The sequence below is a fragment of the Sorex araneus genome, chromosome X, assembly GCF_027595985.1.
Source record: "Sorex araneus isolate mSorAra2 chromosome X, mSorAra2.pri, whole genome shotgun sequence".
NCBI lineage: Eukaryota > Metazoa > Chordata > Mammalia > Eulipotyphla > Soricidae > Sorex > Sorex araneus.
Genome location: NC_073313.1, coordinates 90,482,625 through 90,507,585, shown reverse-complemented (window position 1 = coordinate 90,507,585; position 24,961 = coordinate 90,482,625).

Here is a 24,961-nt window from a genome sequence, read left to right as displayed (position 1 = left end):
TGTGACTTCTGCTCCTTGGGACAGGGTTGTAAATCTCTGTAGAAACGTAAAAGAAAGAATAATAAGGGAATGCAAAGAAAAATGTGTTCAGTTTGCTCCTTTTTCTACATGCAGGGTGACTCAGACTTATGATGCTGGTGCATGTATCTACTTCTACTTTGCCTTTAACTATAGGGGAATAAGTGATCCATTGACTGTGTTTGAGCAAAATGAGGCTTCAGCTAGAGAAGAGATCCCTGCTAATGGAGGGAGCCTGTCACACCATCAAGGAGTGGGCAAGTTACCGAAGCAGTGGCTCAAGGAAAGTATCTCTGATGTCGGCTTTGGGATGCTGAAGTCTGTCAAGGAATATGTAGAACACAATAACATCTTTGGAAACAGAAACCTTTTATAAATCTATTACTGAAGTGATAGCCCAGTGGGTAGGGTGTTTGCCTTGCATGCGTCTGACCCGGGTTTGATTCCTCAGCCCCTCTCAGAGAGCCTGGCAAGCTACTGGGAGTATCTCGCCTGCAGGGCAGAGCCTGGCAAGTTCCCCGTGGCATATTCAATATGCCAAAAAACAGTAACAAGTCTCACAATGGAGACGTTACTGGTGCCCGCTCAAGCTAATCAATGAGCAACGGGATGACAGTGACAGTGAACATACTCGTAAACTAACAAAAGAAAAATGAGAGAGAGCCCTAATACATAGTGTCATAAATGAAAGGGGCAACGTTATAACAGATACTACCAAAATAAAAAGGATTAAAAGAGACTACACTAAATAACTTTCTGACACTAAGTTGGAGAAACTATATGACATGAATGAGTTTTTAGAATTGTTCAATTTTATAAGACTGATTTGGGAAGGACTTAAAAAATTCTATCAGACAGTTACAAATCAGAAAATTAAAACTGTATTCAAAAGTTTCTACAAAATAGTAGTCCAAGTCCAGGTGATGTCAATGATGATTTCTAGAAAATCTTTAAAAGTGGACTTTTTGCCTATTCTTCTAAAGCCCTATCAAAAATCATTAAAACGTGGGCTGAAAGAATGCAATGAAATCACTTTACCTCCTATATTATATCACTGGTCCTACATGTCACTATTAAAAGATATTTAAAAAGCACAAGTAAATGGGAAAAAATAGTGTTCATAGACCAAAATAATTAGCATTGTTAAAATGGCCATCTCACTCCAAGTATTATAGTGATTCAATGCACTTCTATCAAAATTCAAACATTCCTTCAACAAATACATCAAACAATCCTAAAGTGTATGTGAAACCAAAACCCCTTCTCCCAATACCCAAAGCAATCACAAGAAAAAATAAGAAGGGATACACCTTTTTCCCAAGTTTATTTTAAAGTTATCTTTCATAGCTCAAACCATTTCATAGTAATGCTTTCAAAAGTCCTAATGTTTGCAGTGTCCAATAGCAACTAGAATAAAATCCATCAGCAGTTATCCTGCAAGTAGCTAATTTGAATTTCTAAACATGTATTAAATAATAGACTGTCTATAAAAACATCCTGGTAACTAGTCAAGTAACATACCACATCATACTATATTTCTGATTTCTTATAATACAGGTGCATTAGTGAATGTGTGTTTATTGGAGTTGAGGTTACATGTTATGTACATTCTTGCGGCATACAAAATTTCTGCCTCTTTACCACTACCTTCTATCTTGATAGAAGTGATATTCAAGAATTCTTGACTCAACAAGTTTAGATTTCAATGGAAAAGTCTACCGCATCCTTTTTTTCTTTACAACTTATGTATTTTTAGGTCCTGAATCAATAAAACACCTGTGAAAATTTACATGAGGTAATATTAATATTTTGCAGTGATGAAAATTTAACATATACTTGAAATAATACCCTAATTACTCAGGAGTTGATGTGTGAAGACACATAGAATTGTGCAGGGTTTTATTATCTGTCCAGACATACAAACTTTTCTAACATAATTCATGACTATACTTACATTTAGAGAAATGCCTCTTAACTTCATTCTTCTATGCTAATGGGAGTTGGTGAAATCTACAACAGAACAGAAATCCAAGACTAAATAGTATTTTATGCATGAGGATTTTTCTATCGTGACTAAATTAAACATATTGGTGTTATGACTTTCTTGAAAACCCCAAGCATTTTGCACGGAAACATGTAAACAGAAAATGGAAAAGTCAGTATGAAGTTGCTACTTACTACAAATTTTAGCAATGACTGCAAAAAAGAATGCATACGTACAGTAAGATAAACAATTTGTATATGGATTGTTGGGAGACTAAAAAAGACTTGATATGCAAAAACTTATTCAAAATTCTCTTGAATAGCCAACAGAATTTTTGTGTCATAAAGCTACATTTCCCATAAACATGATAAACTACTAAAACCCATTAGAAAGAATTTGTGAAACAGGCTTTAAAGACTTGGTTTTGATTAATTGAAAGGTAGAGGAAGAGGGCAAAACTAATTTACACCTGTGGCGTTACTAGTTCTTTTGGAAGTAGACCCAACAATTACAGATATTGTAGTTTGGCCCCTAAATTATACTTATTTCCACCGGTACAATCACCAAGTCTATAAATTAATAGGTATTTTTTACATGAAGGCTATGATGCATGCATTTTCTATTGCCAGGTTTAAAACCCTCACATTTTATTTGAACCTCAGTCCTTCTCAAACTGACAACAAAAGTATACCTATAACATTTGATTAGTGCTGGGTTATTAGTACAAATTATTGCTCATAATTAACAATACTATAAGATTTTCTTCTGCTTTGGCATTATACAAAGTTTGAAGGATATCTTTCTTTTTTTATTACTTTGCATCACAAGATGTTATTGGTTGCCCTTGTTTCTCAGCACTAGATATGATGCATAAAAATCAAAACAATTTTCAAAAACCAAATAACATCAGGAAAAGGTACTGAAAATAAGACTACAGATTGATGAATGGTAAAGAATCTAATTCTATGCAATGTCTAGCAGTTTGTTGGATGATATTCTGATTTGTCTTAGACCAATACACAACTATTCCTAATTATAATTACCTGTTAGTTCAAAGCTAGTTAGAAGTGATAGCAAACAGTGACAGCATCAGAAGAACCTTAAAAGAGAATTTTATTCAAAACTGCTCAACTATGATTCAACCATATAGAAAGATTGGTTGATATCTGCAATATATTTAATAATTTCTCTTTTAGGTTCTCTGGGAAAAATTATAATATTTCTATTAAAATAATATTTTATATTTCTCTTGCTGTTGATGAATCATGTCAAAAAACTTATAAGGCCAAATATAAAAGGGGTACATAGAATTTAGTTGACCATAAGTTAAGCTAAAATATATAGTTCCAGAGTGTGTTATTAATACAGTTATGAAATGGATCACATAAAATGTTATGTGTTTATGATAAATGTTTATGATAAACACATAAACATATATGTTTTTATGACATCTATTGACTGAAAATAGGCATCCTGTTAAAAATACATTCATAGAAGCATAAAATAATTTTAATGGGAAAAATTTGAAGGGTATTTTATCAATCACTGGAAATATTAAAAATGAATGGTTTAGAAAAATTAGGCTATTTTGTTGAATTATCATTTTATAAGCTGCCTAAATTGGGATATAAAACTAAAATATTTAATTGAACTTTAAAATGATTTAGGTTGTTTAGGGATCTATTTATTGTGACATATGCTTCAATTAAATATATTTTGGGGAAATATGAGATACTGAAATAACTGGTCATTTAAATTCATTAAGTTATTTTCTGTAGATGGTGTGAATGTTAATAGAGTCCAGACACTGACATAGTATTCTTTCAAAATATTCATTTCTACAATTAATTCTCACTAGTATTATTATATACATTTTTAATATGTGCAACTTTATATGAGTTTATTTGAATTTTACCCTTCTACTGCTTTTTTAATCTAGAGACTAATCAGTAGAGTAAGTCATGACAAAGCAGAAGAAATCAAATCTAGTTTTATTACCATAGTATTTTGATTTCTGTGGCAAAATATTGTTCCTGTTTTGGTCAATTCTATTTTTAATAATCTAAAAACTCCTCTTTGTAGCACCTTAGCTCATACCTTAGTACAACTTATTCCATTTTCTATTAAATTTCAGTATAATTCAGATCTTAAAAGCTATCAATTATCTTGACAGACAAGACTGATCTCCACAAGTACATGCTTTCTGGGCCATACCACAATTGATGGTACCTTGAGAGAAGTATTACACTTTTGATTGAATCTGTTCCACACATTAGGAGGTAGTAGAATCTAAGAACATTATCAAATTCAATAATTTAATGTGGATTACAAATTAGTTTCTAAATAGATTTCATAAGATGATTTATAGGTAAAACATGCACAAAAAAGAATGTTAGCACATTTGTTTCACATTAGTCAATAGTCACCTTTAAACATAAGACTTTAGAAAAATTTTAGGTTTGCAATAAAATTGAGAAAAGGGTAGATATTTTAAAATATAACACCTATTAACTGAGATTTTCCTTCATTAACCTCACTCACCCACACCATACCTATATTCTATGTGTTACATATCCAAATCACCCAGCTTCTACAATGTACCTGTTGTAACTCTTGGTCATAAGTATCCTGAGTTTGACAAAAAAGTATGACATGCCTCCATCATTATAATACCAAACAGTATTTTCACTGCTCTAAAAGTATTCTTCACCTGTCTTATTTGTGCTTTCACCCCTCATCCTTGCCAACTGTGGATCTTCATATCATCTTCATATCATCTTTGTAGTCTCACCTTTTCCAGAATGTCATCTCGTAGTAATTACTCAGTAAATAGTCTTTTCAGATGGAGTACTTTCACGTAAAAATGTAATTAAAATTCAAGCATGACTTCACTGCTTTAAATAACTATTTGTTAGCATTGAATAACATTTTGTTGCCTAGTTACACACAATTTATGTATACATTCATCTACTAAAGAACAATGTGGATCTTAAAAACTTTCTCAATTATCAGCAAAGCCTCTATAAACATCCTCATGAATGTTTGGGGGTTTTGTATGTTTGTGATATGGGGGGACAACACCTATATTTTCCCACGGTTTACTTCTGGTTCCGTACTCAGGAATCACTCTTGGCAGAGCTCATGGGACCATATGTGGTGCTGGAGATTGAACCTGGGTGGGATGCTTTCAAGGCAAGCAGTGAAGCAGTGTTCTATCATTTTTGGTCCAACATTAAGGCTGTTTTTTTTTTAGAAAAAAGTACTTTATATACTTGAGATTTATATATGAATTGACACAAAGCTTAATTCTTTAATTTTAGAAAAGAAAAAATAAATTTAGATTAAGCTGGACAGCATGGAATATGTGGATATCTGAAAATAACAAACTATATTTGTTTGAAATATAGGATAAATTAATTTATACATTGAATCTAGAAATGTTGTTTCCCTAAAGGTAACAATTCATAAAAAATTCACGGGTGATTTCAATACTTTTTTATTTTCTAAATGTATTTTTATATGTAGTTTCTTGGTTGTATTTGGTTCCTTCCTCCCGCTTTTACTATAAAAGTTGCAATTTTAAGTCTTCACTGTTTGTTTTATGAGTGTTTCAGGAAAATCCTTAAATCTTTGCCTCTACTTACTTCTTAAAAATTATTGAATATCAGTGAGATACACAGTTACTAGGTTGTTCATGATTGAGTTTCAGTTATATAATGCTCCAACACCCATCCCTTTACCAGTGTACATTTCCCACAACAAATGTCCCAAGTTCCCCTCCCCCCCTGCATACCCACCAGCCTGCCTCTGTGGCAGGCACTTTTCATCTGTCTCTGTCTCTGTCTCTCTCTCTGTCCCTCCCTCTCTCTCACCCTCTCTCTTTCCTTTTGGGTATTATGTATTTTTGTGTGGACATAAGTTTTAAACACTTTGTAGTAAATAATTGCCAGATTCTGTGGAAAGAATATTTTGATTTGTAAAGTAAGTGCCAGCTGTATACCAAGAGACAATGTAATGTTGTACTCCTACCAACAATATAAGAGAGTTCCTGCTGTTTAGTATTGAGCATTGATAGTTCTCTGGATTTGGGCCATTCTAACAAAAGTGTATCAGTATCTCATTGTTGTTTCAATTTACAGTTTCCTGAGAATATTTAATGAAATTCATCCTTTCATGTGTTTAATTTTTATCTGCTATAATGGATTGTTTTCTTGTTAAAATTTTTAATATTTCCCCCTTTCTATATATTCTTTCTTAGAAACAATTATTGAATCACCATGGAATACAAAGTTGCAAAGTTGTTCATGCTTGAGTTTTAGTCATGCAATGATAGAGCACCCGTCCCTCTACCAGTGTCCATACTAAGTTTTAACAGTTTTGGAATTATTTCAGATAATGTTCCTTTAGTAGACTTTAAAAAATATTTAGTCTTTGTGGTCTGTCTGTCCATTTACTGAGAATGTTTCTCACAGTGCAGCATTATTTATTTGTAACTAGGTCAAGCCTATGAACAATTTCTTTTGTGAATCACATTTTGGTATCCCATCTAAAAAGGTATAGTCAAATCCAAGGAAATCTAAGTGTTTGCCTATGCTATCTTCTGGGAACTTTAGAAGTATGACATCTGTATATAGATTTTTTTATGTGGGTTCATATGTTAGTGTTTAACACTTTTTGCTGAAGAATCTGCCTTTGTTAAATTGCAATATTTACCTGTTTTTATAGCTTCAATTTGATTCAGTGATCACAGTGGAAATTGGTGCTCTATTCTGTCACTTTATAAGTGCATTACTATTTTCTTTATATTGCAAATCAATAATGCAATTAACCTAACAAGATTCTCAGAGCTATCTCTATAATTATTTCTCTTATAAAGAAAATAGCCAAGTAAGTTGTAAAACAGTTTGAAACAAAAATCATAAAGAAATTCACTCTCCAGGAATAAAAGAAAAAAAAGCAGTGCATCTGTTATGCAGCCTGAATTCTTCACTATTTTGTATGAACTAGACTAAATTTTAGCAAATTAAGATATTTACTAAAAAATCAGAACATACAAAAACAATGTAGTTTCGGTTTTCTAAAAGTATATGTACTCTCCTGAAGTTTTGTTGACTCTTTTACATATCATTAATTCCTTTTGTGTGTGCAATTTGTTGAAAAACAACTATAGTATGTGAATAGATGTTTCACTATGCAAATATGCCACTTACATTGACAATGAAATGGTACAACCAAATTAGCCTCATGGATATTTAATGGAATTCATTAATTATTGCTAAAAAATGGTAATATATGGTAGTTAGCATGCACTGTAGCACTGTCATAGCACTGGTGTACTGTTATTCATCGATTTGCTCGAGCGGGCACGAGTAACATCTCCAAAGTGAGACTTGTTACTGTTTTTGGCATATCGAATGCGCCACAGGTAGCTTGCCAGGCTCTGTCGTGAGAGACTGAGGAATCGAACCCAGGTTGGCTGCATGCAAGTCAAACGCCCTACCCACTGTGCTATCGCTCCAGCATACAAAATGTTAATTACCTTTTAAAAATACACCCTATTTCTATTGCACTCATTTAAGAATATTTATTTTATGGGTGTTTGATTTGTTTTATTTTGTTTTGGGGGCCACACCTGACTTAGTCAGGGTTTACTCCTGGCTCTGTCTCAGGAATCACTTCTGTTGAGTTTGGGGGATCATATGGGAGGACAGAGATCGAATCTGGGTTGGTCACGTGCAAGGGAAGAGCCCTACCCATTGAATTATTTTCTGGCGCTGACACATTTCTTGTTTCACACAAAAATCTATATTTCAAGGCCAGAAAAATAGTACATCGGGTAGGGAATTTGTCATTCAGGTGACCAACTAGGGTTCAGCACTTCATCTGCTCCTCCAAGCACCACCAGGAATGATCCCAGGGCACATAGCCAGGCTGAAGCTAAAGCCATTAATGTTGCCCTATGTAAATCCCAAGCCCCAAAGAAACAAATTTAATTTTCAAACAATTGCACCAGTGTTTGAATTTTATGTGCTGTAAATTAAAGACACCTCATAATTATTTATTTAACTGCAGAAAAAAAGCATCAGAGAACAGAGTGAGAAATGTCTAGTTTGGGTCAGAGCAATAATAGTACAGTAGGTAAGGCTTTTGTCTTGCCTGCAGTCAACCCAGTGTTCCATCCCCAGAACTGCATATGGTCCCCTAGCCCAGGCCACATTTGATTCCTGAGCACAGAGTTAGGAGGAGTAAGCCCTGAGCATGGAAAAGTGTGCCCCCCAAAAAAAATTTCTAGGTGAAAATGTTGAAAGGTCTTGATACACTGGTAAACAATGAGATATGGCAACCAAAATGGGTTGTCTAAGATCAAAATATGTAAACAAATTTATTAATACTTGGAACAACCTGGAGGAAGATAGAAAAACAGAAAAGTCTCAAGTAAGAAAACATTGCTCATTTCTTTCTGTATCATGAAAAGACAGAATGAATTGTTTTAGGATATCAGGATCAAGTAGTGTGATCAATACTCCAGAATACTGATATTACAGAAATAATGTTTAAAAATCTGATACTTCATACCAAAAAGATATCAATGTGACTTCTAAATGCAAATTAGACCATTTGGTCACTACTTCCTGGTTTTCCATTACACTAGGAATGAAATGTAAACACTTTAACATGGCTTACATGCCTTACCTTGGCTTTTCCTGAACCAAGCCCATCTTTTGCTTTTCCTTGGGATCTATCAAACTCACTCTGTGTCAAAGTTTTTATACTTCTACCCAAAAATCTTTGCCTTGGGGGCAGAGAGATAATACAGCAGTAGGGCACTTGTCTTACAGTAGCTAATCTGGGTTTCATCCCCAGCACCACACAAGACCAGGAGTGTTCCCTGAGCATAGAGCCAGAAATAAGCCCTTAGAACAACTACTGAGGTTGAAGAAGAACAACAACAACAAAAAGAATCTTTGTCTATAATAGTGACTCATTTCCTTCACTCATTAAGACCTTTATTCAAATGTCACCTTTCCAGAGACATCCTTTGTGATAGTTCTATTTAAAACTATTTATCATTCTGAGTCACCTTTCCAGAGAAATCCTTTTTGATAGTCCCATTTAAAAGTATCACTCTGGGGGCCGGAGCGATAGCACAGCGGGTAGGGCGTTTGCCTTGCACGCGGCCGACCCGGTTTCGATCCCCGGCATCCCATATGGTCCCCCAAGCACCGCCAGGAGTAGTTCCTGAGTGCAAAGCCAGGAGTAACCCCTGAGCATCGCTGGGTGTGACCCAAAAAGCAAAAAAAAAAAAAAAAAAAAAAAAAAGTATCACTCTGGGGGCTGGAGTGATAGCACAGCAGGTAGGGCGTTTGCCTTGCACGCGGCTGACCCGGGTTCAAATCCCAGCATCCCCTATGGCCCCCTGAGCACCGCCAGGGGTGATTCCTGAGTGCATGAGCCAGGAGTGACCCCTGTGCATTGCTGGGTGTGACCCCCCCCAAAAAAAAAACTATCACTCTGGTGGAGTTGACAAAATCGCATTTTTTGTATAAAAGAATATCACTGTCTGTCACTGTCGTCCCGTTGCTCATAGATTTGCTCGAGCGGGCACCAGTAACGTCTCCATTGTGAGACTGGTTGGTTGTTACTGTTTTGGGCATATCTGATATGCCACGGGGAGCTTGCCAGGCTCTACCATTCGGGCAAGATACTCTTGGTAGCTTGCCGGGCTCTCCGAGAGGGGCGGAGGAATTTAACCCAGGTCTGCCACGTGCAAGGCAAACACCCTACCTGCTGTGCTATCGTTCCAGCCCCGTAATAATATATTATGTATCATATGTAATTTTATAATATGATATAATGATAATAATAAAAGACACACAAGAGAGTTTAACAAAGTATAAACAAAAATGCAACCCCTGGCAGTGCTCAGTGGACTATATATGCATGTATATGTATGTGTCTGTGTATGTGTGAGTGTATGTGTGTGTATGTGTGTATGTATGTATGTATGTGTGAATCTGTGTGTATGTGTAACAGTAACAAGTCTCACAATGGAGAAGACGTTACTGGTACCTGCTCAAGCAAATAAATGAAGAACGAGACGACAGTGCTACAGTGCTGCAGTTGCTATTGCAGGAATTTAAGTGGTAAGAGTGGGCAAGCTTGTCTTGCACCTGGTTTAGAGGGAACACTTTTAGTTTTTTTCTCATTGAGTATGTTTGCTGTGGGCTTATGTAAATGGCTTTGACTATGTGGAGGAAAGAGCCTTCAATTCCCATTATATGGAGAGTTTTTTTTGGGGGGTCACACCCAGCGATGCTCAGGGGTTACTCCTGGCTTTTGCACTCAAGAATTACTCCTGGCGGTGCTTGGGGGACCATATGGGATGCCGGGGAAACACCCTACCTGCTGTGTTATCACTCCGGCCCCTATATTGAGAGTTTATATCATGACTAGATGCTGAGTCTTGTCAAATGCTTTCTCTACATTTATTGGTATGATCATATGGTTTTTATTTTGTTCTTGTGCCCTCGCCCGCCACAACTCTGCCTGGCAGGGGTGGGGTGGGATGGGGCCATCACCAACTCAACGTTCTCCAAAGTTCTGACAGTTTGGGGGGTGTTGGTCATAGTTTGTAATGTGGGGGTTGGGCAGAGAGATGGTGTAAGGGCCGAGACACTTGCCTGGCACCCGCCGACCCTGCTCAATCCCCAACACTGTGCGTGAACATGCACACACATGCACATACACACACATACACACACATATACACATATACACACATACACACATACACACATACACATACACACATATACACACACTTACACACATACATACGCACATACATACACACATAAAAGAATAATAATGGAATAATACAGAATAACAATGGAAACTGTTGTAAACTAAATTGCCTCAAAAAAGCATAGAATAGCTGAAATAAGAATGAAAATTAAAGTAATTTAATAATGGGATGAATCGAGAACACTTCAACATTCTTCATTGTTTTGCATATATGAAAAATTGAAATATATTTTGCCTCTTCTTTTATTAGAATATTAGTTCCATAATTGTGGAGCATTCTATCTTCTGTAAATGTTGTAGCAATATCAACACAGCTGGGATTACAGTCATAAAAACAATAAAAGTTAAATTTTAGAAATTTGAATATCATTTGAATGACCCCTTTCAAGTATTGATTTTATTTTCCTATAAAGTATTATCCTTGGAAAAAAAATTTTGTGACACTTCTAAGTTCATAAAATATTTTTGATTAATGAATTTTAAGATATGAATGCATATTTTAAATAATTAAAATGATGTTGATTGCACTGAAGAGTTTCGGTGAAATGGTATCACCCTGTTGAACCCCTCTCTTTACGTCAATGATGATTTCCTTGTAGAATGGTGAGATCCTGGTGATGAATCCATAGTACAGCTCATGGAGAATCTTGATGTACTGATTGTGAACTCTTCAGTGCCACCCTTGAGAATGTCATGCGACAGACTGGAATGGGAAGGAATGCGAGTGGAGATAGAAGGTCGGCAACTACATCACCTCTGCTTTGCTGATGACATCGTTCTAATAACACCAAACATTAGGCAAGCGGCAAAAATGCTGGCCAACTTTGACCATGAGCATGGAAAGGTTGGACTGCAGCTGAATCTCAGTAAAACAATGTTCATGAAAAACGAACAAGTCCCTGACGTTCTATTTGCTTTCAAAGGAATGAACATCTCTGAACGCAGCAGCTATGTGTACCTGGGTCGAGAACTCAACATGAGGAACAACTTTGGGCCAAAACTGCACAGGAGGAAGAGGGTGGCGTGGAATGCATTCAAGCACATAGAAAAAGTGGTTAAGAGAATGAAGTGGTTAAGAGGCTCCAGGCACATCTTTTTGACTGCACCATTCTTCTTGCACTAACATATGCCTCAGAGACCTGGGCCCTATGAAAACAAGATGAGAACGCTATTTGGGTCTCCCAAAGAACAATCAAAAGAGCTATTCTTGGAGTATCATGTTTCACTCAAGTGAGAGAAGGAATCCGGAGTTCTGATCTCTGTCAACAATCAAGAATCAGGGATGCTGTCTCATTTGCCAAGGCGTCAAAAATCAGATGGGCCAGACACATAATGCAATTCAGAGAGGACCGCTGGACTAGAGCTGTTACAGACTGGATTCCACAGGACGTCAAAAGATTGCATGGCAGCCCACCAGTGAGATGGTCAGAATTCTTTGTCAAAACCCTGAATGAATGGTTTGAGGCTCTTCCTGTTTCTAGAACGAGCAGATACCATTGGGCTATACTAGCACTCGACAGGGACAAATGGAGACATTACTGACACCTGCTCAAGCAAATCCAAGATCAACGGGATGACAAGTGATGTTGATTGCAAATCTTGATAAGGGGGGTAAACAGTTTAAAAATGGTGAATGCTCATTAGAGATATGGAAACAGGTGTTCTGAAAATATGGAAGGGATACTAGAATGGGGTATTGCATGTTCTTAAGGACAACTTTGCTTACTTCATACTTTTTCCTAATGTTGATCCCTAAGAGATTTAGGCCAAAGGTAAACATCATGAGTTGCTGCCTTACTAAATGGTGGTCTGATCAGAAATCTATTCCTGTCTCACAGCCTTATTTCTTTTATATATCTTAATAAATGAGCTGTCCTTTCTAGTATATCAAGCTAGAGTTCATTTATTAAGGAAGTCCATATATTAATTAGTAGGACAACAGGCAAGGCATGCATCTTGGTTTAATCCCCACCATCACTTATGGTTCCCTGAGCACTGCCAGGAGTGAACCTTGAGAAAGACCAGAGTAACCCTGACAACCACCAAGAATGATCCCCCCAAAAAATGAACAAACAAAACATTGTAGAAGCATGAATGCATTCTCATTTTTGAACTAGGTAATTTCTTCCTTTCCTGTAATGCATCTACAATCTTCAAGGCTTTCAAGAAAGTCTTTGGATTCAGTGAGGATTGTGCCATAAAGTTGAATTTGTCAGTGAAAAGTAGATGTGTATGAACACCTCAGAAATATAGATACAGATGAGAGTTAGTAAAAATATTAGGACTTATTTTTGGAAATAGTTTGCAAATAGTAACTCCACCATAAGATAATCCAGTCCTTCTGGAGTAACTAAATAGAAAGTGATTCATAAAAGAGTGTGATTTAAAAAAGGGCTTAGTTAGAAATAACATTGCACTTTAAATTATGATCAAAAGTAGTTATAATGAAAAGTTCAGATAAATTGATCACCCTCCATTTGTAGAAGTCCATCTGCCTTAGTTTTTAATCTACTAAAATTGTTTTCTTGGCCATTAGTGCTGCCTGAGGCAAATTTATAGCAACTTGACAAAAAGCAATGGACAGCCTTGCTTAAGAGTTTATCATAGCTTGAAGCTACAATACTTTTCTAAAAGCTCCAAGGTGTAATCATTAAAAATTTATCAGTTACTTGCTTTGTTAAACAAGGAAATAACAGTAAAGCATTATTTCCCCTCAAAAAGCTATACTGTCATTGCTCATAAGTGATTTCATTTTTATTTAAAAAATGCAATTGAAGTATAAATTTTACTTCTGAGAAGAAAACCAGATCAAAACATCTCTAAAATCTCTTGGAATTTTTCCACTTCTTTGAAAGCTATGCATACTAATTCTCTAGCCACATTTACAAACAATGTCTATGCATTCCTTAATGACAGATTTTTTTTATGGTGACTTGAAAGAAAGGGGAAAAATCTCCCCAGAAATGTTAATCTGATTTTAGAAACAGAAAGGCAATTGAAAATATAGCTCATAATGTTTTTAGTGTTTCTTTAGTATTTTATCCTTTCCCTGGCCTATTTTTCTTTAATAAATACAGAACACATTTAATGGCATAATGATTACAAAAATAATTAAGAACTGCAGGCTCACAATACAATAATTTAGGACAATTTCAAGCTATTATGCCCATGTCAAAATTAGCGAATAGTCTCCATTACAACAAAGTTCATGAAGCAAAATTATCCCATATTTCCCTAATTTGACCATAAAAATAAATAAATAAATAAATAAATAAATAAATAAATAATGATGGCAAGCAAAGCATCTTTTATCTTTTCTGAACAGAACTAAGACCACTTCTTTTCTAAAAATTAAAATTTAAGAATCACTTCTACTCAATTGTGTTTGTGCACACACAAACTTTCATGGAAAGCTTTTATTTTAGTTAAATAACAGACTTGACTCGCTGCAAATAAATTGTGATTTTAATCTCACTACGTCACTTTGAACTGAAATGAGGGAAAACTGGTCAATGTTAATCAATTGCCTTTGAGGAACAGAGAGCTCTTTTGGCAGAGTTACATAATGGATAAAGTAGAAAATGAGAGAATTAGGAGATATTTGCCCTAGAGGATGGCAAGTTCATAATTGCAATTAAAAAGTTCTCCTATATTCAAATATTATCCTTTGTAAAGACACACACTCTGTCTTTGCTTGACTACATCAATATGCATTTTTTAAATTAGTAATGTGTGCTCATCTGCAACCTGGTCTAAGGTGGGAAAATTAACTAAAGCATGTAAAAATGCTGAACATACGTTTTCCCCTTGATGTGAGTCGTAATGCCTGGTCATTCCAAGACAGCACCTTAAAAAAAAAATTGAAGTCTTCTCGAACACATGATCCCAGAATGGCCAAAGAAAAGGAAACACTAAAACAGTTTAGTGCAAAATTATAAATCTTCTTTGTTCTAAGATTATGTTTTGTAAGCTTCAAAATCTTGTCTATATATCCGGTTATTCTCCAGTCTCATAGGCAGATATAATTTTTTTTTCAAAAATGCTTTATATTAAGCAGTGATAGTTTGACAGGTTGGGTATTTTTCAAGAAAATAAAAATATTTCTTGAGAGCTGTTTGTGAGTTGTATAACCCTTGAATAGATAACAATAAAGCATCATTAATATGATAGATATCATTAATTATGATAGATCATCATAGTTGTTTAAGGACTTTTTCAGGAGACCTATGGGGAATTTCTGATTTAGCAATCAGGAATGAGCCCTGGAGGTGCTCAGGGAACCATTTCTGGGGCCAGGTAATGCTAACCTAACAAAATTCTTACAAAATTGGCCCAAATCGTTGAGTCACAGTAAAACAGCACCACCAGAAGGAATCCATCTTCATAAGGACAGAACTAAACTCTGAGCACTGCTGGGTTTGGTTGCAAAACAAAACAAAACAAAATTCCATTAATGTATTCTCTATTTCTTCATGACTCCAGATTAATATTTTTATGTCAAAACCTCATTATTTTAGTATATTTGGGATGATCAAACCATACATATGCATGTATTTCTTGATAATCACATGAGTTAAAACCTTTTGTAGGAGCCAGAGTGATAGGTGTTTGCTTTGCAATGTGGCTGATCCGGGTTTGGTCCCTGACACCCCATATGGCCCCAGAGCCCAGGCGGGAGAGATGTCTGATACTGGTGTGATGAGGTTGAGATCTGAGGTAAAACATACACATGGAATTTGATCTTGACTGATTGTAAAGTTGGGAGCTATGAATAACTTTGCAAATTATAGTACCTCAATAAAAAATATATATTTTATAAAAAAATCTTTTGTACATGGAACCTGCAAGTGTAATATTTAAGACCATTACATTCTTAAGATGTAATGTTCTGTTTCAAGTGAAAACGTCTGTGCCAGTGTGACTCTCTGTGGTGGAGCTGAGTTTCTTGAATCTTCTTCATTGGTGTCTAACTAAAGCATGCAGAACCCAAAGCATATAGTCACAAGTGGCATAAATTTATTAAAGAAAAACATGGAAGCCACTCCTGAAAGAAAGGAGCATCAGAAAGGAGTAGTCTGGTGGATGGTTTGTGTCTGGGCCTTACGTAGGGATAAAACAATGGTTTCTGGCTATAGTGAGGCTAATAGGGCTGTCTTACCACGACATGAACTTTTCTCCCAGATTCTAGGAATTTTGCTAGTTTGGGGTGTCCTGCCATCCTGACTTAAGGCTTAGAGATGGTTGCTGACATCCTTTCAGCTTGCAATGGCCTAGAGCAGTAAATCGCCTTATCGAGATTTTGGGGACATTGTGTATCTGCAGACTCTACTTGTTAAGCTTTGTGAGCTTCAGATAACAATGAAGTTTAAAAGGTCTTACACAGAGTACCGCGACTAAGGCTCTTGCCTTGCTCACTGGTTGCTCATTGCTCATTGGTCCTGGTTGACCTAGGCAGCCAGGAATGATCTTTGAGTGCAGAGCCAAGAGTAAACCCTGAGCAATATAGAGTGCGACCCCAAAACCAAAAGGAAAGGGGGATAATAGAATTTAAGGTGGGAGGGGCTAAGATGGAGTTACTTCTGGTGACAAGAAAGGGGAAAATTGAGGATATCTTTTTCAACATCACATTCTGATCTGATAGAACATTTTAATGTGTTTTTAGAGAGTCACACTTAGTGAACAGTATGAATCAAAGTTATATATAAGTTAAATTGTATAACATAAAACATATATGATCAAATACAATGTTGTTAAAGGAATAATAAATAATAAATGCTTGTACTTTGCATTTGTTTACAGAGACACAAAGACCTCAGACATTTCATATTAGGCATATTGTCCAGATATAATCATGTGTATCTCCCAAGTTTTGTTTCTCTTTCCTTTTCTGTAATTTTGCCATTGAAATCGCAAGTGTTTGTAACCAAAGAAGTTACTTCTCTTTTGACTCCTAATTTTTATTTTAACTGTCAGATTACTCTGTCTAAGCAGAAATTCTTAAATTTACTTCTCCTATGGACCCCTTTCAAGATAGAAAAAAGGATCATTCAATGTCCCCTAGAAAATATGTTCTCTTCTTCAATTGTTAATGTACTTGTTTGTTTGGGGGCCATACCCAGTGGTGCTCAGGGATTACACTTGACTCTGTACGCAAGCAAGGATCATTCCTGCAGGGCTGTGTGTGTGCTGAACTGGTTGGGGACTGGGGACAGCTCATATGGGATACCATGGATGGAAGCAAGGTTGGGCTCTTTCAAGCACCTTACCCACTCTATTATCCCTTGGGTCCCAAAATCTTCCTCCTCTCAATCAACAAATCGAAATCGCCCAATAATTGCACCTAATACCCATCGCCACTGGGTAATTCTAGCACTTCAAAAAGATGGTATCACCTGCTTTGGGAAAAATTGGTAAAGTTGTTCCCAAAGGATATAGAGCAAGATACTACCTTTAATTGTTCCCTAATAACCAAATTTGAAAGAGTCCACAATCTGCTACTGTTGGTCCTTGTCTTTTCTCCTACTTAGCATCTCAATTCTAGTGCATTTGCAGTACTGGCCAGGGGAAGGGACTTTCATCCAAAAATAAGACATACTGGATATCTGGCAATCCCTGAAGCAAGAATGGCTACTCCAGTCTATCCCAGGTAGCTACAGGAATCATTAGGAGGATTTAAGAAATACTTTTTGTTCTTTGTATGCCTGATTAAATACACATATGTAAAATATATATTAAAGGTATGTTTTAGATATTGGCACTGTGATTTACAATACTGTTTAAAATTAAGTTTAAGGCTTACAGTGTGTCAATTTCACACAAACTGTTAGTGTCAGCATCCTTCCACCAATATGGCATGGTCTTCTCTCATCCACACTATCCCAGCCCCTTGGCAAACATTAAAAAAAACAGATAACCATTATTTGGTTTGCATGTTTATAATATTTTAACGTATAAGCTTTTGAAGTGCAGTAACATTACCTCACCATCACCAAAGTATTTAAGACCCTCAACCAATGTCCCTCAACCTCCAGTACACCTCACATGTACCCCCCCATCCACTATACCATTACCATTCTCAGTTTTGCAATCCAGGGCCAATTTTTTGTCACCATTTGATACTTCCCATTCCCTTGTATAGATTCTATACTCCACATATAAGTGAGATCATCTAGTATGTGCCCTTCTTCCTGTGACTTACTTTACTTAAAATGACAGTCTCCAGATTCATTCAAGTATCAGTGAACTGCATAATTTCATCTTTCTTCATAGCTGTCACTATGTATATATAACATAACTTCCTTTTGTTATATTTTTTTCTCATGACATGCCACTGTGTGTATCTACCACAATCTCTTTATCCATTCTTTTGTCGTTAGACATTTGTACTTTTTATGTCCATTCTACTGTAAGCACTCGAATGAATTTGCATATAGCTTTTAGGACTAATCTGTTTGTGTTTGGGAAACTAGATGCCAAGAAATGGGATTGCTGGGTCATATGGACGCTCTATATCTTAGCTTTAAAATATTTATCTTTTCATTAATGCACCATTATTTACAAAGTTTTAAGCAAATTAGCACTTCAAGCATAAAGTGTTCCAATCCCAATCCCACCACTGGAGTTAACTTTCTTCATCAGTACCCAGAGGTTCCTTCCTGCCCCAAAACTTCTCTCATTAACAAGCACATATTTAAGTTTGGATATAGAAGTGTTGTTTTCATACTTACAGTACTGTAAACTCTGTAGTTTTTACATTTGCATATACAACATCTCTGCACCATTAATGCATCTGAGGCACTTGACACCTGTCCATTACCTCCCATCAGCCACTTCTTACTTCCACCTTGATTTCTTTCTTTACCTATGCTTCTAATTTCTGTAACCTAGAATTAAGAGTAATGTTGGTATTCCCACATTTCATAATTTGCTTTCCCTTGTCCTGTTATTCTCTATATCACAGATCAGTGAGATGATAACCTGGTATTTGTCCTCTTCTTCTGACTTAGTTCATTGAATATGATACCTTCCTGTTCCATTGAACTTTTTTCGAAATCTCCATACTGTTTTCCATAAAGACAATCAGACAACAATAACCAATAGCAAATGATCATATCGTTTTTGACATCTATCTACCAACACTAATTGTTTCCAGACCCTTAGACATTCTTACTAGTTTGCGATATCTCACATTTTTAAATTTGCATTTCCATAATAATCGTTGTTGTTATATATTAATGACAAAGGTAGAAAATTGTATGGAAGTACTATGAAGCTCTGAGTTAAACACCAATATTACTACTTACCTTGAGCATCCGTGACCTCCCGTTTCTCTTTCCTTTCTTATACTTTACTTATTAGCTTCACCAAAAAGTTTAAATTATTAAGCTTCCTTGAATGTCCATTTCCTTATATGTAAAAGAATAAATCCTAATCAGTGAATTTGAAAAAAGATGGTGGATTGTAGATATGACTTAACAATAAGGTGTATGCTTGCTTGTGTATAAGGCACTGGGTTTCAAGACCAAGCATCACACACACACTTACACACACACACACAAGAGGAAGATTAAATATAAACCTCATGGAAGAGTGCCTAACATACAGTAAATTTTCCTTTTTTTAACTACTATTAATTTTGCAAGCATGATCAATGTTATCGTTATCATTATTATCATTTAAAAAGTTTTACTCTTAAGCACAGAAATGCCTAACAATATAAAATAGAGGAACAAATCTTTGTATTTTTATATGCATTGTGGGATTTATTTTTTATTTTAAAATTCTATGTATTTAATTTGTAATGTAAATTTAGTAAAATATTTAAAATGACATAATATTAATGTCTATGTGATTTTAACTTTTTTGCAATTAAATGGGGGAATTGGACTGTAGATGATCTCTATTGCTACTCATGTGAGATGAACTTATTAGAAAGAAGAGGGAGAAAAAGGGGAGAAAAAGGAGAATAACTTTTACAACATAGCAGTAAAGTGGCAGCACATTTGCCAAGTTTCAACTACATAGTGCTTGAAATTTCTTCAACTTTTTTTAGAGAGCTAATGTGTGTTCATTGTTGGAATGGTACCTTCTCCAAAGTACTAGAATAGTGCTATTTATTTAATAATAAATGTAGACTGCCTAGTTTCTTCCAAACAATATGTAAAGTACATTCCCAGTGACTGAAGAGATAGAATAGAAAATAGTATGCTTGCCTTGCATGTGCGAAACCCAAGTTCAATCCCTGGCATAGCATATGGTACCCTGAGGCACTGCCATGAGCCATCGCTGACCTCAGAGCCATGGGTAACCTCTGAGTATTACCAAATGTGGCAAAAGAAAAACAAGAAAAAGAAAACAATGTAGATTCTCAGAAAATACCATATATAATAATTGCACGTGTAATCATTTCATAAAGTCTTAAAAAGAAGCTTACACTGAATAACAACAAAAAAATAAAGGTTGTTTACAATGCAATGTTCTACATTGGCAAGCTGCATTCTTAATGGTGTAATTTTTCTTAAAATTCTTGACATTTGCTTCTATGCATATGTACACTTATCATGCAAGTGTTTTGTATTTCCAATTAGACTGCAAGCTTTATTGAGGGCAGGGACTTTGTTGTAAGTGCTATAGAACTTTTAAATGATTCTGCTTCTATAGAAATGTCCAGGAATACACAGAAAGATGAGAATCTGGTATTTTGTTGCACATGTACTCAATTTTGTCTTGTGATTATTCAACACCTCCTGTAAGTTACTTTGCACCTTGTTTCCCAGATTATGAAAAACTGTTTATTAGCCATCAATGAGTCTATTGTTTTACTTCTGTCTCTTGCTTTTTTCCTAACACAATTAGTATGCAAATCACTATGAATAACTAATGTTTCCTTTATTTTCTTCTTATTCTATGTGTTACTTAAATATTAGTGCTTTAAGTTTACTAAAGATGTTTATGAAAGTTCATCATAGATATTATGTTCACTATTGCAAATTATAAATCTATGATAAGAAAATTTTAATATTTCCTATAAATTAAACCTCAAGATAGTATGATTTCTGCTATACATCTCACATAGGGGCCAGCAGCCGATGTGAGGATGAAAGTCAGAAGCAATATTTTTATTGCATTGAGCATAAAATTTCAAAATGGAGGGGGAAAATGCACTCTCCTTGGCTGCAGTTATCAAATTTCCAACAGGAGGAAAAATAACTCAGAGCATCTATATAGCTAAACCTCAGGAACAATTGCACTGCACCTTACTGAAAAAGACAATACCTCTGGTATTTTAGAGGAAAAAAGTCTTTTTCCACCTACTTTCAATTTAACTGTTTCCTGTTACACTTATTGAATTTTTAAATGACAAATGTTCCCTTCAGTATTCACACTGAATAAAGAAATCTGGCATTTAGCATATCTGTAACTAAACCAAATATCAGTGATAAATATTGGACATTTTAGGTACTGTGATGAATGAGCTATGGATGTTTCAAATAAGCTTTCTCATTTATTTTCATTTCTGTTTGGGTTTTATTACCAACAGAAAACTCTGAGCACCTCTCCTCTTCATTTTTGCTCCTGTCCTTTCACCTCACTCCAGCAGCTTTTTAGTGAAGGTACACATCTGCTGCCATAAACACACAAATTAGCACATCAATGTTTCTGATGAAAAAAATGTCAGTGCAATAAGAATGTCTTGAAAGCAAGCCAGTTTGTCAGTAAATTATAAGCTTCATTACCATAAAACTCTAACAAATAGAACCCACATCTCATTAACTGAAAACACAATATGACTGCAGCAATATTCATCTCCCCAAAGAGTGCTTTTCCATGAGAAAAAAAAAGATAAAGTTTTGCTTAGAGCTGCCACTAATGACAGCATTAACTTTATTTATTAAAGAATGCCTAAGCATTTTACAAATTGTACATTTTGCCCCCTCCCCCATCTTTCTCGATTTTCTCTCATAAGCATAGTGGCAGATTATATAGCACAAGAGTTATATGATGGCCAACTTCATTTCACTTCAACTAATGATCTACTAGGAATAGAAAACATATTTTGAGACACTGCATCTGCTGTCCACGTTTGATAAAAAGTCTTCCACATTGCACTTCAGAATAAAACTCCATACAGGAGCAGGAGAAACAGTGCAAGAAATAAAATAACTTGCACTTACCCGAATTTAGATGCATCCCTACCATCACATATGATCCCCTGAGCATCAATCAGGTGTGATACTTACCTGAGTAGAGAGACAGGACTAAGCCCTAAGCACACGCTATTTCATTCTCTGATGAGATAACTTTTATAAGGACAAAAGGAAACACATTCACTTCAGCAATTTTTTTGCAAAATAGAAAATTATTTTCAAACCTATAGTTTCCAAACTCACATATAATCATATGTCTAGTTATTAATTGGCAAAAACTGATATTTAATAGCTCTTTTTCTGGTTTGATTTATGAATACTTAAAAAGTTAATAAATCAAAAACTGCATATAATAAAATTTTTGCTGGGAATGAAATTTTCATAAAGAAAATCAAATTCTAAACAAAATAGCTGCAGCTGAAAAAAGAATACCAGTATAAGGAAAAATACAAAATCCCAAATTAATTAAGCAATTAAGCTGAAAGAATTGGACACATAGAAATTAGGAATAAAGACATTGCTGATATAATGAGTAAGAATGGTTGTTTAGTCAAATATGGACCGTGTTTGTAAAAATAATAGAGCAAGAATTTAAAAGACAAAATAAATATCATTCACTAGAAAATGCTCTAGATAAAAAACCAGTAGGGCAATGACTAGATTAAACACTATAAAATATGTCGATAACTATTGAGACTGGGCAATAGTAGCACTGTATCACTGTACTCCCATTATTTATCAATTTGCTCGAGCGGGCACCAGTAACATCTCCATTGTGAGACTTGTTGTTACTGTTTTTGGCATATCGAACGTGCCACGGATAGCTTGCCAGCCTCTGCCTTGCAGGCAGGATACTCTCGGTAGCTTTTTGGGCTCTCCGAGAGGGACGAAGGAATTGCACCCAGGTTAGCCGCATGCAAGGCAAATGCTCTACCTGCTGTGCTGTCGCTCAACAGGGCAATAGTACAGAGAAGTTAGTTCTCATAAGGTTTGCTTGGGATCAAATGACAGTGCCTGATGAGATAAAGACATTCCCAGAATCAAATCAAAACACGGGAATCACCCCCTCCCCGTGTTCCACCCCATACCCACCTTGGAAGACAGGACTTATGGTCCATCTGGCACCAGATACCCACCAGGTGGCATTGCATGCTTCCTTACATCCACCTCCTACAGATAATAGATGGCCAGACCAAGAACATAAGTTCTACCCATCTCTGTTCTTTTTCCTGCCCAACACAACTCGAAATCCCACTTAGCCTCTCCCAGAGCACAATTCTACACCAGCCTCACCAGAGGTGTATAGAGTCGGCCCAGGAGTTTATTCCAACAAAATTCTCCTGTTTCTTCACTCTACTCATCTCTAAACCTCTGTCTGTGGTGGGTGAGGTCCTTAATGTATCAGATCTCTACTGTGTTCTCTTTACTTAGAATATGCTTGGCCCTTTTTATAACTAAAAACTTTCAACAGGGGAGTGTACTTAAAAACATATTGGGTAAGTAAATATAAACCCTTTTTTTTCTTTTTTTTTATTTTACAAGAAAGATAGGTTGAGGGGCAGACAGCATGTTAAGGGGATGATCTACTGTGTTTCATATTAGAGTTAAATTATGTATAATTTATATATAAAAACTATATGTTTTATATTATATATATGAACTATATGTTATATATTATATATATGACTCCATGTTAGAGTTGCAGTTAAATTCTGATGAAGTCAGCTATTAGTTTTATTTTCTTGTACAAATCTGAGTTGATTTCCTATTTATAAAATGGAAATAATTGTGCCCCCATACCTAATCTGAGCCATAATTATGGGTCCATGCTACAAATCCTGCACTTATGCTTGCTGTTTTATCATTCTAGGTGATGCTAGTCTCTGACTGATGTCACTGGTCCTATTCCAGAATGGGAGGCAGAGCCCTTTATTTTGGCTTGTTCCCAACTCCTTCACAACCAACCTCCACAACTTAGGGCCCACACCACTGTTCCTGAAGTATTAGCCATGTATGTGGCCTCACAACTGATATAAGCATCAAATTAAACACTGTTCAGTTATTCTTACTGTCACTTGGAGAAAATGGGCACATAATAAGAAAGCAACTCCCAGCTTAATCATTCAGCATCTTCCAGGGCAACAAACTACAAAGTTTCACCCACAGCATGGCAAGAACACTAGAAAATCAAGCGAAGAAGCACATAGAAGTGCACCAAATTTAATGAGTGATAATAATGTCACCAAAGACACAAAGAACACCAACCAACTCAGTAAATGCTCAGTGACTTTTATGATACCATGATGAGTATGTTAAATGAACTAAAGAAAAGCACAGGTAGTCTGCACAGTACAGAAAATATTAGTTAAAATAAGAAAACTACTATCATCAGAAATGACAGAAATGAAGTGGTAATATTTAAAAAGTCAGTAGAGTAGAAGTGCTGAACAGCACAATAATGGCAGCTGAGCAAAAATATCAAGGAGCTCCAAGATGAGGAGAAAATTGCTAGGAGACAGCACAATGTGGAAAATAGTCTGAAAAATGAAAAGCACACCAGAGAACTAAGAGAAAAGTCCAAGAGGAAGAATATCAGAATCACTGGAATCACTGAAGAATAGGAAGGCAAATTTGATTAGAAAAACAATAGCACTACTGGTGGAGGGATGGGTGTTTGATCATTGGGAGATTGTAACCCAAACATGAAAGCTTGTAACTATCTCACAGTGATTCAATAAAATCAAAAAAAGAAAAAAGGAAAACAATAGCACTGTAGCGCTATCCTCCCATTATTCATCGATTTGTTTGAGCGGGCACCAGTAACGTCTCCATTGTGAGACTTGTTGTAATTGTGTTTGGCATGTAGAATACACCACAGGTAGCTTGCCAGGCTCTGCCATGTGGGCAGGATACTCTCGGTAGCTTGTTGGGCTCTCCGAGAGGGACGGTGGAATCAAACCCAGGTTGGCCACGTGCAAGGCAAACACCCTACCGGCTGTTCTATTGC